The sequence below is a fragment of the Cricetulus griseus genome, chromosome X, assembly GCF_003668045.3.
Source record: "Cricetulus griseus strain 17A/GY chromosome X, alternate assembly CriGri-PICRH-1.0, whole genome shotgun sequence".
NCBI classification, from domain to species: Eukaryota; Metazoa; Chordata; class Mammalia; order Rodentia; family Cricetidae; genus Cricetulus; species Cricetulus griseus.
In genome coordinates this window covers 63,247,392-63,264,188 of record NC_048604.1, presented here as the reverse complement: position 1 = coordinate 63,264,188, position 16,797 = coordinate 63,247,392, and the positions used below count along the sequence as shown (strand labels likewise).

Here is a 16,797-nt window from a genome sequence, read left to right as displayed (position 1 = left end):
TTTTGATGTGTTACACTGTACAACCTGAAATAATCTAAAAGCAGGAATGCTTCCTTAAGTCATGCTTAAATCATACTTATATTCAGTATTACTCAGCACAATCTTTGTCCTTTATTCTGAACATTATAAACTTGGCATCAAACAAAACCAGGCTTTGCATAGGAAGCTTTGCATGGGAAGAAGGATTCGAGGCCTCTTCTATATTTTATAACTTTAAATATGTGTGTAAGAATCATTCAAAATATACTTATATAGGCTAACTTAATTGAAACTATAAAACTAAAAGTAAGAACCATTAAAATATAACTTAATTTGAAGATAAATGTTTTAAATTGATTGTTCATGAAATAATTTTATTCAGAGAAATTTAAGTGGATAGAAATGATCTTTATCATTTAACTATGAAATTCTACCCTTCCCCATCCTCTCAGTTTTCTTTGTAGCCTAGGCTGGACTCAAACTCACTGTGTAGTTGAGGATGACTTTGAACTCTTAATCCTTCTGCCTCCAGTTCCCAAGTGTGAAGATTTTATGTGTGTACTACCCATATCTATCCCAGCATGTTATTTTTTAAATGCTGAAATCTTACCTTGTTTCAAGCATATGTTTCCCTATATTACCTGTATTAAATGAGTAGTAAAATGTCAAACTCCATGCCAAGCTATAATTTTCAGAACATATTTATAGGCTCAAATGAAAAGGGCTGTTTGATATAACCCACCCTATATTCCAATATAGTCAAATATCTCTTTGTAACCTTTTAGCTTATATATGTAACATTTATTATATATTTTATTTATTACTGTAATATATAATTCACCTGTGCACTGTTACCACATATTAGCAGTTTAATATTAAATATGTCATTATTATAAAATGAATAAGCCAAGATCCTTGTTACTAGGGGACATTGGGAATATTACATATTTATAATCAAAGTTGTGTGGATAATAAACAAATAACTGGAAATCTTACTTTAAGTGTGTTCCTTCTACAAGAACTTGGAATCCCTGTGGGAAGGTACTTGTTTTTATGCATTTTTGAATCTCCAGTCCTTGGCAAAGTGCCTAAGCAATAGCAACTTCATATATATAGCCAATAATTATTTGTTGAATACTATGTAGAGATCATTATTTTATTGTTTAGCATTATTGAATAGAAACCCTACCTTTACTGTGGTAAATGACAATAGACAAAATACATAAAATAGAGAATTTTAAAATATGAACTGTGTTAGGGATAAAAAGAAATGAATGAAACTATATAAGATGAGATATGGGAGAAAGAGCATAGTTTTATATGGGGTGCCTTTGGAAGGTCTTCCTGGAAAGGTAACTTTTAAATTAAGACTTCAAAATCTGAAAGGCATGGTAGGACAACATTTAGTCTAAACCAGATAAATCATGGTTTTAGTATACTAAGCACATTTAGGGAACACAAAGAGGGCCACTATAGTTGGAATAGATAGGGAAAGAACAATTGAAACACATTAGATAAATAATAAGAGAGCCAAATCATGTAGTCCCTTGTAGGTCATAGTCAAGCTTAATTTTATTTGCATTTTATTTGGCTTAGTATTAGGAGGGATCTTTTTTAGAGGATTTAGCATTCAAGTTTGAAAGGATTTCCCTAGGTTCTTTATTGATAAGATTGCTGAGAGTTAATGGCAAGTGCTTGGAGACCAGCTAGGAAACTGTTGCATTAATATGTGCAAGATAGGATAGCTTGGATTAGAGTGAAAGTGATGGGTTAGCAAGAAATTACTTGGTATCTGGTTATATATTAATGGCAGAAATCAGAAAAATTCATTTTGATGGTTTATTTTTATTTTTTTGTTTTTCCAGACAGGGTTTCTCTGTGTAGCTTTGGAGCCTATCCTGGCACTCGCTCTGGAGACCAGGCTGGCCTCGAACTCACAGAGATCCACCTGCCTCTGCCTCCCGAGTGCTGGGATTAAAGGCGAATGTCCAGCTGATGGTTTAATTTAAGTATGAAAGAAAGGCAGAGTTCATGATACCATGGTTAACTAAGAAGTATGAAACCTCCTTGGAGATATGCTTGGCACAACAAATGCTCTTAGGAACTCAGTTTTGGAAACACCAAATTCAAGAAATATATTAATCTATGAAAGTAATGAGCACTCAAATAGTATATAAGTATAAAATAAAAAACCTAGATTTGAGCTTATTCCAAATGTAGAAAAGCAAAAGCAATCAAAAGATTAAAAGAAATGGCCTGAAAGGTAAAGGAAAACCGAGAAACTGTGCATCCAAGAAAGTAAAAGTTCAGTGTCTAAAAGGAGTAGTTGTCATATGTGTGAAATGCTGTAAATATGTCAGTAAAGTGAGGATTGAATAACGGTCATTCGATTTAACAAAATAGAGGTCATGTGAGTACATATTAATGAAGAGACATGGGGAAATAGAGGTAAACATAGATTGTAAGGATGGAGTATTTCTATAAAGAAATAAAAGGTGAACTAAATAGGGAAATTGAATCAGGAGAATTGTTTAATCTGAAAGAAATAATATGAAATACTGCATTAATATAAAGGGCCTAGTAGAATCATATGGAGTTGGGGGGGCGTTTCCTGAGACAATATCTTATGTATTTGAGAGACTAGACCATGATACCCAGGACCAGGGATTTTCTTTTGCATAAATATGGAGAGTTCAGTCACTATTAGTAGGAAAGGAAATGTAAACCTATGTAGCTGGAGATACAAATGAATATAAATAAGTTAAAGTTACTTATAGAATAGCTCTATTTTCTCACTATGGTGGGAAACAAGGTATTCAAGAGTGAGGACTCGGTGAAAGATATTGGGAGTTCAAGGAAAAAGAGAATAGGCAATTGCTGGGAATAGGGAAATGTGAATAAAGCAAGAGACTTTCATGAGATTATGTGACTATAATACAATTTCACTTGCAATTAGTAGTTATTAATTTAAAGGGATACTTCTCAGTAAGTTGTTTATTCTTTACAAGACATAGTCTGAAGGAAATTGATATTGAATTAAATATTCAGTTTAATTTTCTAGAATATATTCATTTCCTCATGCACCAAAATTTTTGAACATTTTTAAAAGATTGACTTATTTTAGCTTATGTGTCTTGGTGCTTTACCTGTATGTATGCTTGTGCACCATGTACATGCAGTACCCTCAGAGGCCGGAAGACAGCAGTGGATCATTTGCAATCTGAGTAAGAGTTGCGAGCCTCTATGTGGGTGCTGGGAACCAAATCCATGTGCTGTGTAAGAGCAACAAGTGCTCTTATCATCAGAGGCATCAATTCAGCTCCTGGAGCATTTTTAAATTATTTTTATTTTTATTTTTATGGTTATGGGTGTTTTTCTACACAGGTACATATATGCTTGTGTACAACCGGCATTCCTGGTGTCTGTGGAGGCCAGAAGATAATCTGTAACTAAAGTTAAAGAGAGTTGTAAAAGCCACATTATGAGTACTGGGAATCGAACTTGGGTCCTCTGAAAGGCCAGCCAGTGCTTTTAACAACAGAGCCCATTTCTCCAGGTCCAATTTTTTAAAGCATTTAAACCATGGTAGGCATGTATTCAATGTTGTAGAATATGATGGTAAAAAAATTCAGAGTCTTTGTTTCTATGGGTCTTTCTGTCTTGATAGTGCCAGGTAATACACAGATTGTCCCAAGAAAGCAGAAATAGTCTGAGGAAATGAATAATTCCAAGCCTGTCCATTAGTAACTAGCAATATTGTAATAGAGTGACATAGTAAGCAAAACAGGGTGATGACAAACTCAAACCATTATTAGCTTCTACAAGATGTGATTTTTTCAAAACCTATCTAAATTGGGAAGAATGATGCTAGGGATATTCTTATCAATAACCTGAACATAATTTTTAAGAATGGAATCAGTATATGAAGAAATAAATAACTATGAGAAGCAATATTCTTTCTTATATAAAAATTGAGGAAGATGCTATGTGGTTTGCTACTGTGGGGTTTCCAAGAGGAAGTAATTAATAGAAATTATATACTTCAGCTTATATGGAACCTATAGAAATAATTTCAAAAAAATTAGATGTTCTTTAAAATATTACAGAATAATATATATATTACAGAATAACTATAATTTAAGTTAAAACATGGTAATATTTCCTTTTGATGCTTCTAGTCACCTTCAGTCTGTTTTGTGTATTTCAAGTAATTCCCTCCATTAATTATATTCCCTACAGCCTTACTGCTTTTCAGTGGAATTAATTTGTATTAGCTTACTTTATACCTCTATGTTTGCAACCTAAGAAACATAAGAGGCTTTTAGGTTTTAGGTACTTTTTCAGTTATAAGCTTATAGTATTTAAAGTTACTTGATTTGCTTATAGATGTGAGCTTTCTAAGATTAGCATGCTTTTATTATGTTATAATACATTTTCTAAGAGATGAGAACAAACACAAAGATTAAATTTTCAGTATATAAATTAAACTAAGTATTTTGCTACCTTTATTTGTAAAGCTTAACTATTCTTGTTTCATGAAATCCCATTTGTCAATCTGGACAACTGTGCCTCAGGTAAGATGAAAGAAGACATGGAACGGATATAAGAACTAGAGGATGGGGAACTGTGGTGTGAAAGGCTAGCATCTGAACATAACATAACTATTGTACTCATTAATCACAACCTTCAAAAGACCTGCACAAGATCAAGCCAATTTTAAATTTCAGCATGGTGTTTGGAGAGTCAGTCAAGGATCCATCTCTAGCTGAGTAGCTATTGACAGTTGATGACCATTAATGAAAGAAGAGTCAGTTCTCTTTAAGGATGTAGCTCTTGATGGGTTCACAGAGCTCCATTGAATGGCTCCGTGCAGATGATCACATGGGCAGCACTAACTATACTTAGTGGATTATGAAACAAAAGGCATGGATTAGGATGGTGGATATAATCATATTTAATTTTATATTTGTATGAAATTCTCAAGTACAAAGAAAATATATTAAAATTTAACTGTTCTTAATTATGATAAAATATAAAATTTATTACTCTTAATTTGATGGAAAATAAAGATTATCTTGCATAGGTTTTGTTTCTTAAATTCTGACTACATTGGCATCGAACTCCCTTTATGCTATTTACCTTAGTCTTCCATATAAATTATGGGGGCAGTTTCCATGATAGTAAAATATATTATGTTTGAGTAAATCAATCCTAAAGAGCACAGGTAAGATTGTCCTGGTGAAGATATTCAATTTGGGCTCTCTTTCCACCTAATATTTGATTGTGGGTTTCTGCTTCTTTCTTTGTTCTGCAGTATAATTAAAATTTCAGTGGTACACCTCATTTAGATGACACAAAACTCATCTTATTATCCTTCCATTTATCCTACATTAAACCCAATTTGCATTCTACTTCCTAAAGTTGCATGCATGTCTTTTAAAAGGCTTCATTAAATATGATAATCTATAACTAATTCCATAAGAAACTGAGTCAAAGAGGCAAGCATTCAGAAATATTTTTGATTCTTTGTAAATAATTTAACATCAAATTAATTGGTGTAACATGATATGTTTAGGTATGTGTTTCCTATTTTGTTTCATATGAGTTTTTACTACTAGATGTGACATGTTTTACTGCTTTTAGAAAATTATTTTTATAACACTTTATTTGTTCTTTGAAAGTGCCATACATTTATAAAAATACATTGATCAGATCCATCAATCATTACCTTCCTCCAACTCCCCTCTTCACCCTGCCTCCCTCCAATTTTCATTTTGTTCATTTCCTTTAGTTTCTAATGACTCTCTTAATCTAGTTAGTCCTACCCATCTGCACATGTGTGTAGGATCATCCACTGGTGCATACTCAATACAACAGTGGCCACCTCCCTCATGTCAAGAAGAACATCTGTCACTCCACCAGCAACCATCAACTGCCAATAGCTCCTTAGCTATTGGGGCAACTTAGCCCTTCCTCAATATTTTTTTTTATTTTTTGAGAATCCCATACACACATAAAATGTTATTTTGATTGTGTTCACCACTCCTAGATTTAGTCTCTGTCCCTGCAGCCCTCAAAACTTTCTATCTTCTTTTATGTTACTTATGCTGTCCATATACTGGTGGGTATGGGCCATGCAATAGAACAGTGGTTAAGAAACCAGGGGCCACTTCCTTAAAGAAAATTGGCTCCCCCTCCCCTAGAATTATCAACTGTCAATAGATCCTCAAGGGTAGATGCTGTTGAGCCCCTCCCCCTTCATGCTGTAGTGTTGACTGACATCACCTTGTGCAGAACTGGTGCAGGAAACCACAAATGCTGGGAGTTCATGTGTGCTGTGCCATCATGTATGGAACAGACAACAGTATCTCATAGCATTCCTTTCTATCCTCTAGCTGTTATATTCTTCCCGCTCATTCCCCAGAAATGGTCCACGAAGCCCTAATTGTGATGGAAGGTTTATATTGATATTCCATCTATGGCTGAGCACTGACAGTTGTTTATTCTCAGCATTTTAACAATTATGAGTATGCTTTAACCACTACTCTCTGCAGTAAGAAGCTTCTCTAAGTAAGGATGAGAGTATCGCAAGTCAATGAATATAAATTGCTTTCTAAATATTTGTAACTTATTTACCATCTACCATGTTTTGCTTCTTACACACACACACACACACACACACACACACACACACACACACACACACACACCATTTTCTTCACTCCACTTATCCCATCAGTAATGTATGTTAGTACTCGTTATATGAAGCAATATGTAATGACACACAGTTTCTACTATTTGTTTTAGCTTTTATATCTTGATAAAACAGTAAAAACTACTGTAACTAGATAGTTGAGAATGCAAGCCATATTTAATAGATGTTCCTGGTCAAGAATATATCCAATTTGTAATGCAAACAGTTGACTCTCTTCTCTGTTGGTAGCTTCAGATGCCCATTTAACAATGTTTCCCATTGTCTTGGTTAAATACTTTCCATATATATATATATATATATATATATATATATATATATATATATATGGTTTATTGTCTTATAAATTATTTACAATTGTTTTGTTTTGTTTGGCATGCATACTATAGTTCCAGGAAAAAGAAATAATCAGTTATCTGCACTCATCTTCAGTCACCCCAAAATATACTCAGTCCTTATTTTACTGAAAAAAATGTTTTTAAGTGGGCTATACAAAATGTATTATTTACATTTCAAAATAGTCTGCTTCATATTATTCAATAGCCTATCTTCTTAATTTTGGTAGTCCTATTAGAAAATTTATGAAATAATTATAGCATAATAAGACATTATGTTGAGAACTTTGCCTTGGAAGTTATTCTTTAGCTCTGGAGTGTTGTTAAATTCAAATTCAATAAAGTATGTTATGAAAAAGTGGTGAAATACTGTAGAAAGTAAATTTCACTACTTTTCAGTTTGGAACCCAAAATAAATTGTAACTGCTAATTAGAATTCATTTCGACTGTTTAAGGATATTTTTAAACAGTGTTCATTTGTGAAGTTTAATAAAAATGAATGGATATTACTTTTCCAAAGTTTGCATTTCACAATTTAGTCACATTACATGTTATAAAACATACAGAACACTAATATCTGGCAACATGTAACTAACTATATGGTTTATTTAGCTTTATATTTTTAAGTCTAAGTAAAAGCAAGACCAAAAGATGTCACAGTGAGGTGGGGACTTGGAGAAAGAGGGAAGATTTGGTAGCAGTAAGAATGGGTGTGGGAAATTGTTAAAGAATAAATTATGCTAAAATATTCTTTAATATAGCTTATCCATTCTTTCATTCAAACAGAATTGGCTGGCTCACTTAAATTTCTCATTTAAAACATGGTCCTAGCTATGAGCATTATTGATGCAATAGTAATATCCTTTGTCTCCTAGCAACAGTATCCACAGTATTGTGAAAAGTGAGGTGCAGAAACTGTGGGGAGATAAGTTGATCGGGAACCCTAAGGAAGGAAGTTGGTCTTCAGAGCTGGAGTGTTGTTAAATCCAAATTCAACAAAGTATGTTATCAAAACTGTGGCAAGATTCTATACAAAGGAAATTTTATTACTTTGATTTTCAGTTGAAATTGATGTTTAATTTTTGTTTTATTCAGAAACATATTTCATTTAGTTGAAATTAAATTCTATACTAAATGTTATAGGAAATACAGTTTATGAATAATTATGCTAATAATCATGATTGGTAAAACTGAGGCATTGATTAATGGAAAAATCCATCAGTAATTATTTTAATATATTTCTGAGCTTAGGATGATATGATATATATTACTAATATATTGGCATTACACAGAACTTCATTTATTCATATTCCTAGGTTAAAAGATTTAGAAAACTTCCCTAAACTGGCTATATAGACTGTTAGTGAATAGTTTATCAAATTTATCTTCAGATATTTCTAACCCGAAGCATATAAAAGTAGCAGTGTATTATTAGCTCTGTTTTTCTAGATAGCAGAAATCTTTGATTATAGTATTTCATTGAATGCAAGTTAAGATAGCCAAGTATTCACATTTACTTTTTCTTCCAAATAGACATTCATGAGTCATCCCTTTGTTATAGTCTTTAAGTGCCTTAAAAGTTAGTTAATTTTTTCCTGTAGCAGAAAAATTTAATGCAAGTATTAGAAACAAGACTCAAATTAATAGTAAACTTAGTGGATTTCACTAAAACAAGTCTATTTTAAGCTTCCAGTGATTGATTTAAATCTTTTTTAAAGAATGCCTTTGTGCTACTGTTTTGTGTCTGCAGACGTAGGAGAAAACAGGGAAGCCCTGAATGCTTTTAGCTAAATGGAGAGCAAAATGTGTTGGAAGTGAAGGAGCAGATTTCCCATGATAATGCAAGTTATGCAGAAATGTGCTATAAACAAAACAAGGCACTTGTATCAGCAAAACTGCCTGTGGACATAAACTTTAGTTTGCTTTGTGTTAGTAAGGATTGAAGAAATGCTGGGAAGCTAAAATCAGCTTGCTCTCTCCCTCCCTCCCTCCCTCCCTCCTTCTCTCTCTCTCTCTCTCTCTCTCTCTCTCTCTCTCTCTCTCTCTCTCTCTCTCCATGCACGTTCATGAGTGTGTTTGTGAGTGTGGTGTGGTGTGTGTGTGAAGGTTATGTAGCTGGGGAATAGAAAGGCAATGAAGCTGGGCACATTTGCAAGGGAAAGGGGAATTGATTTTCAGGTTGTGGAGGGAGAAAAGGTAGTATTGTCATACCAGAGAAAGTTCAGCGCTAAAGGAGAATGGAAATAATAGATCGCTCTGCCTAAGCCATGAAAAACTCACATAACTCGAAAGTACGGACCACCTTAAATTGTATGACGACAGGTTGCCATGGAAATGGTTTTACGCTACAAGAGGGGGATGAGCCTGGGAGGAAGGGAGTCTGTGGAGTGAGTGAGTGGGACTAGAGGGGTGTGTTGGGGAAGTCATTTCAGCACCTAGTAACCCTTGGACAGCAACAGTCTTGCCAGCTGTTTGCAGGAGCTTGCTGTCTGTGCTCTTTTCCTGAAGCATTCTTTCTCACTCCCTTCTTCCCTCATTTCTCCTTGTCTTTTGCAAATTTTTTGATTTCTTTCAGTTTCTTTCTTTAACACACCCGCCCCCTGTTTTCTCCTGCGTGCTTACGAGCAGACTTCTTCAGAAGCCTCACTCTAGCACCCCTCTCCTTCCAGTTGCTCCTTGCCTGGTTGGATTTGAAGAGATCAGCAGTTGGTGAAGTGAGTTCTAAGGGCTGAGGGGGTATGGAGAGGGGCTGGGGAGAGTCACGAACAGAGGATTTTGTTATGTGTTTAAGAGGCTTTTTGTTTTGTTTTGTTTTGTTGGACTAATCTGGTAAGTTCCTACTGCTTCTTTGGATAGTATTTGTGAGTTATGTGGAGCATGTGTGTGCTGTTGTCTATAATTCTGGAGTCCTCTTCTGTCTTTATACAGCCTCTAGTCCCTAAGTCCTGACAAACATATACATAAGAGGAATTAGAGTTCTTAAATGATTTGGTAAATGCTTAGTGGGCTTCTGGATTTATTATGAGTGTCGTTTTAGTTAAAAAGCATTCAGTACAGAGAACATGATATTTTGTCTCATTAGTAGCTTTGGCTGCTGTTCAGGCAGCTCTTTGCACTTTAGAGACTTCTCACGAGTGCTGTAGTTATGAATTCCACTGAAAGCAAATTGGAGTTGTATCTTACCAGTTTGTCTCTCTAAATTCTGCAGCTATTTCCAGAGGCAACAACTCTATTGGGTAATATCAGAAACAAAAGTATGTCAAAAGTTGCTATTGAATTTTCATAGTGATCACCATCTACTAGATAATACAAGAGGAAGAAAAATGCTATAATGTCACCTCCTTATACTCTTCACTGTGAAGGATTTATGCTAACCCTGAAAGGAAGCAGGGAATGATTTGCTCGGAAGTGCACACTTTTAACATTTTAAAGCAACAGATAGCAACTAAATCACAATAAAAATAAGCATAAGAAATGCATGCATGTGTGTTAGGCAAGAAAAGGAAGTGATACAGTTTTTGTTGGTTTGTTTTCTGGAATTAAAGGCTCCACCTGTTGTAGAGGCATTCCTTTTTGAGTCCCATGCCTTTAAATCCAAATATGTTCTTTTGTTCCTGCCCAATGTTTTTCTTTCTTAGGTAAATAGGTGCCTGGCATGTTTCTTAATTCTTCTAATACACATTTCACCTAAACCTTTTCACTCAAAGGCCTTGCAGCATGATTCCTCCTACATAAAGAAATTTTGAGAAGTTTCTTCTCTGTTCATTAGTGATAGGATATTGGTTATTTGTATAAATATATCCAGTGATAATACTTTGCTTCTTTAAGCAAGAAGTGGGCTTCAGCATAATATTTGAAAAGAGATGATCATAAAGTAAAGTACAGACAAATATACAAATAGTATTAGAATGGAAAATACATTACTGTGTTAGAATGGAAAATACATTACTGTGTTATTATATGCCTAAATAGAATTAAAGCCTTTAACAATACCATCATCTTTTTGGCACAACTGATGTTGTCCTTTGTCCAGCATGACCCTAACTCTAATTATAAGCCTTGTTTTTCCTTTTTGAGATCTATGTCATTTCTAGTAGTTTAAAATGTACATAAATAACTTCATTCACAATATAATTGAAGATCTTGATTTTTAAACACTAAGCAATTTAAAGTTAAAACCCATCATACAAGCTTCACAGTTATCCTAATGTACATTTGTTAGTAATTAGAAATTTTGAAAATGACTATCCATTTCATTAAGACATCCAGGACAAATGGATTGTTGTAACTGTTTTTGGGATATGGACCATATTGAAACTAAAATGAGTTTGTGGAGTGGCCTAAATTGAAATTATTTTAATATAAGTATTTATGTAATTTCACTTTTCAGAACCAAATTTGGAAATTACTAGTGCCAAAAGTGGACACTATTGAGAACATCCATGTGAACCTTTAAAAAAGACTTATAACATCAACAGGGATTTATGGCATAAGTGACATAGTATTTTTTATGTCACTATTCTTCTAAATCCTGATTATATTAAAATTTCATGTACACAATATTAAAAGCTTAATATAAGCCTACAAATAGCTTAACCTTACTGTGAGTTCCTCATGCTTACTTAAATATATTTGGCTGTTGAAGTATTACACATCTGTATTACACTTCCAAATTCAACAATGCATAAAAATATTTGAACATGTTAATGACCTTTTTAAAAAGTTTATAGTTTTTAATTAAAATCTCTATCATTTGCTATATTTAACCAGAAAAAGGTTTTAGGGTTACTTCTTATTAGTTTTTAATTCAGTGAGCTAACAGAAAAAAACTGCAAGAATGAAGAAACTAATTTGATTTTTATCATCTAACCAGACTATAAAATATCCATCTGTGGAAATAAAACTTGTAAACACTTTGTAATTATGTCTTTTATAAACATCTGTATACATTGTCAACAGAGCATTACTATCTTTTAGATAACAGAGATCCTTTAAATATAATACATGTATAGTTGAACTACAGACACAAACATTTCTGCTTTATTTGTAAGCAAAACCTACTTTGAGATTAGTAGAGGAAAGAAATAATGAATTTAATTTAAAGTAAAAATTAGTTCTTTAGCTATCTTAATTTTCTCTCTCTTGGGGGGTGTGTGTGTGTGTGTGTGTGTGTGTGTGTGTGTGTGTGTGTGTGTGTGTGTTAGACTCTAGGATAACTTAATTATAACAGTCATAATAGCCCCAGAAAATTGGTCTGTTTTGGTGTCGCAACTAAGACTCTTCGTTTAAATTTCATTTTTATGTGTATGAATGTTCTGCCTGCGTGTATGTCTATGTGCCATATTCATGCTGGGTGGCCACAGAATCCAGAAGTGTGTCAGATCCCCTAGGATTGAAATTACAGATAGATGTGAGCCACCGTATAGCGGCTAAGAATGAAACACTGGTTCCCTGGAAGAGTAAACACTGCTATTAACTGCTGAACTGTTACTCTAGCCCTGAATCTTCATTTCAGGATGGTCTAAGTGTAATCTGAACTAGTCTATGGAGTCATATCTGTCTTTTTGAAAAGACATGCATTATGATTTGTTGGACATTCTAAGCATTATGCTGGTGCTATATAGGCATATAAAGTAGATACCCAGATAAGAAAATATGCATAATTACCTTGGTATAACTTAACTGGACTACTAGAGAATTCTTTGGAGTGTTGAAAGCCACTGCAAATAGCAATGACTTTTACAAGGCAAATTAGATTTATGTTCCTTTTTTGTTGATTCCCTTCACATTAATATTATGGAGACTGCATATTTAAATCAAACAACTAAAGTACCATAGTTCTCTGCTAGAACAGGGATCACTTTTACCATATTTAAAACAACTCACTTGCTTTGATATGTCCTACTTATACTAATTTCAGTACCCTTGTTTGAGGTGTTAAAAAGGAAAATGAAGTCAAGTGTGATGGTTAAAATAATCTGATTGAGTTCCTCTTATTCTTATATAGCTATTACACCATTTTATTCTCATAATATTTGATATCCTTGACTACTACATTAAAAGAATATGTTTTGAGAAATCACATATTTGGCATTACAAACAATTTTGGAGGGGAATATGATAAACAGTACACATCTTACATTTTCCTCATTGATTCCAACACAATGTAGGACCACAACCAGATAGCACGTCTTTCTGACCTTTGTCTAGCTTAGTAATTTCAGGTGTCACACAATTAATATTATATTAACTATTCTTTTAACCTTTAGTCAAATATGAGTTGGAGTTGTCTCTTTATTTTGTTTTTGCAGTGGTGGGAATTTATAGCACCTTGCATATGCCAAGCATGCAGTCTACCATTGAGGCACATACCTAGCCACTTAGAGATATCTATGTTAAAATTATATGTCAGCCTTTACTTTTAGCAGAGCAACAACACTAAAAGTGATTTTCTTGAGATTATTATCACTTTCTCATGATGGCTTTTGATGTTCTTTTTATTAATATTAACCAGGGTAGTCTATTTACTGCTTTAATCATTATACCATGAAAATACCAAGTCAATCTGTGTTTTCATCATGAGATAAACATGATTTTCTTCTTGAAATGAGTACTTTCATTTTTAAATAGATAATTTTCAGTTTTGGATAAACTATATTTTAATTAAGTACACCAGTTTGATTTCTCATAGACCTCAATCTTCTCTTTAGAAACAGATTTAGTATATGAAGTAAAATGTACAATACCTCTTTCTAGTAAGTAAATAATAAATGATACTTCATACTTCTTTGAATCTATGAAAAATGGTGCATAGTGTGACTAATGTCCATTTGTTTATTTAACTATAGGTGGATACCAATCTTGAAGTTTTCCAAAATAGGAGATATCTACTTCTACATATAAGCATTTACTATAAGGTAACTAGCAACATTTGTATCTTAGAAACATTACATAAGTTTTAGACTTAACATATAGTTGGAAAAGGAATATTGGACTATTAGAATGCTTATAAAATCCTAATTTAAAAGAACATTTTCTTGGGATGGAATTCTGTTATATTCATTGCAATTTTTATGTTTATTTTGTGGTGACAAGAGGTCAATATGAAGTGTCTTTCTCACTTTCTCCATCTAATCTTTTGAGACAGGGTTTTCAGCTTGCCATTTCTGCTACACTGAGTGGCTAGTGAGCTTTTGAGAGTCCATGTGTTTCCACCTCCCAAGCCCCAGGATTATAGACATGTGCTGCCATGCCTGGTTTTTATGTGGGTGCTGGGGATCCTAACTCAGATCCTCATGTTTACACTGTAGTTTACCAAGTTAGCCATAGCCCAACCTAGCCCTCAGTAGTTTTTTATGCAATGAAAGTTGCCAAGTCATGTCTTATATCAGTTGACAGTAATGATCCTTGATCATTTCTTCTAAGTATCCTTTAGTGATATCATTCTTAAAGTATAGCTGTCTCAACACCCTCGAGAAGTTGTTTAAATACATATATTCAGGTTCCTGTTTGACATACTTATTAAGAAACTCTAGTCTGGCATTGGTGGCACACGCCTTTAATCCCAGCACTTGGGAGGCAGAGGCAGGCAGATCTCTGTGAGTTCGAGGCCAACCTGGTCTCCAGAGTGAGTGCCAGGATAGGCTCCAAAGCTACACAGAGAAACTCTGTCTAGAAAAACAAAAAAAAGACACTCTAGAAACAGGACCAAGAAATATTTCACAAACCCTCTATGTAATGATGCATCCTGAAAGTTAAGAACATCTATTTCAGAGCAATTGTTTTACCATCATTACTTTAATGTATATGTCTATATATGTATGCATACAGTTTGTAAGAATATGATCAGGAATATCAGATTATTCATGTGTAACATGTATCAAAATATTTTTTGTTGTTTTTCTTTAGACTGGTTGCCTGATGACTTTCCTCCATGAGATGAAAATTCAAATCTTGGCTGTACTATCAACTGTGTCACCATATTGACTATATAGAGTTCTTGAAAGTTATCTTTGCAATGTAAGTTATAAGTCATTCTTCCTTCTCTTTGAAGATGAACTTCCAATATTAATAGAGTCAGAAAATTATCAGTGAGTTTCACTTTAATACTGTGGTCAGAAGGATAATAAGTGTGTGATAAGGAAAACGTCCTGATTTATTTATTTTACAAATGAACGTTTCTGACCCTTTGTGAGATCTTGCCAATTCATTTGCCTTATATTTGCATTCTAGATGAATTTAACAAATTAAATAATGGAAACAACTTAGTTTTGATTTCAATGTCTATGCTGGAGTCATATGTGTTATTATATCATATTTACTATAGACATACTAATGTTATTTAAAGAACAATAGGACACCTATTAGCTTACAGGATAAATTGGAAGAAGTCAGAGACTCAGAACAAGATCTTAAGGAATGGATTAATATGAACCTCACATTTTAAGGACAATTAGAAATTTCAGCTTTTGCACTTATGTTCAGGCTTATGAGGCAAAATTTTAAAGGAGTTTTGCCTTGAATTTGGACATTCAGCCCATGAAAATATATGCTTGTACTTCATGTTCAAAAAGCACACATTTTGTAGCTGACAGCTATGTTGTAAACATTGTACAATAATCTATGTGGATAGATTTTGTACTTCTAACTTCATGATGATAGGCACCCAAAGAGTTGTGCTCTCTGGTACAGCAAATTTTGTTTCCTAAAAGATTGTTTATTGTTTTGTATTTGATATATGGGTAATTAACTATGTTATATGAAAATATGACTATTAAATTACATATGATAAGTCCTATAATTTCGTGTTATAGGTATTTGTCAGAAGATTAAAATAGATAATAGTTATGTGAAGGTATAACATTATAGCCAAATGTTGAATTGTCCATGTTAATAGAGATGAGCATTTGAATAATCATTATAGATTCCATATTAATGAAAATCACTTTTATCTTTTCCATCATGTTACACTTTACTGAATTTTCTGTGTATATATGTTGTATATGTATCATATATATATATATAATATATATATATACACATATATATATAATTTTATATGTATGATATTTGGTGGTAATTATGATGTTTTAAAATTTCCAATTCATATTTCTTGAACATATAACTTAAATATAGGTGACCAGAAAATGGTACTTTAAAATTCTTCAGTTAGTAATAATGTGATAATTTAATAAAAAGTAGAGTTTGTCTAAGATGGAAGTTTATTTATTTGTAGCAAGAGAATGCTAAAATAAAAATCTGAACTGGCTATTTAAAAATATCATTTAGATAGTTGAACCATATACTGATCAATGACAAAATATCCTCACATCCTAGAAAATTGACTTCATGTGTTTATATTTAACAAATGATAATGATAAAATATTATACATGCACATATAAACTTAAATATACATATGTATAAGCATACATTTTCTTAAATCTGCAAGCTAGTCTAGGTACTAGAAGACTTAGAATCATTAGCATAGGTGTCAAGTGAAAAATAGAATGCTGTACACTGATGAACAGTTTCTCTATACCACATTTCTAGCATAAAGTGAGAAGAAATGTTAATTTTCTTTGTTTTCTTTGCAAGATCTTAGAATGATTTTGTCTGAGAAACAAAATGTTTTTCCATCCCTTTCTCCTGTAATATCTATGTGTAAATCTAGTATATTAAATATCTCTTCCTTGGTTGTTTTATGTTAAAGATACCTCTTTGATCAGTTTCTCATTTATTCTTACAGCCAAAGGCTATCTCCATATAAAGTT

The 16,797-nt window shown here is 33.1% G+C and overlaps 1 protein-coding gene across 3 annotated transcripts in view; it reads left to right on the top strand.

Moving 5' to 3' along the window:
* Positions 1-16,797, top strand: part of Tent5d (terminal nucleotidyltransferase 5D) — a 47,896-nt gene that overhangs the window by 21,520 nt on the left and 9,579 nt on the right. For all 3 annotated transcript variants that reach the window (XM_027433083.2, XM_027433082.2, XM_035449789.1), the window contains 2 exons: positions 13,875-13,943; positions 14,935-15,045. The gene's annotated coding sequence lies outside the window, so the exon portion shown is untranslated. The remainder of the gene's footprint in view (positions 1-13,874; positions 13,944-14,934; positions 15,046-16,797) is intronic.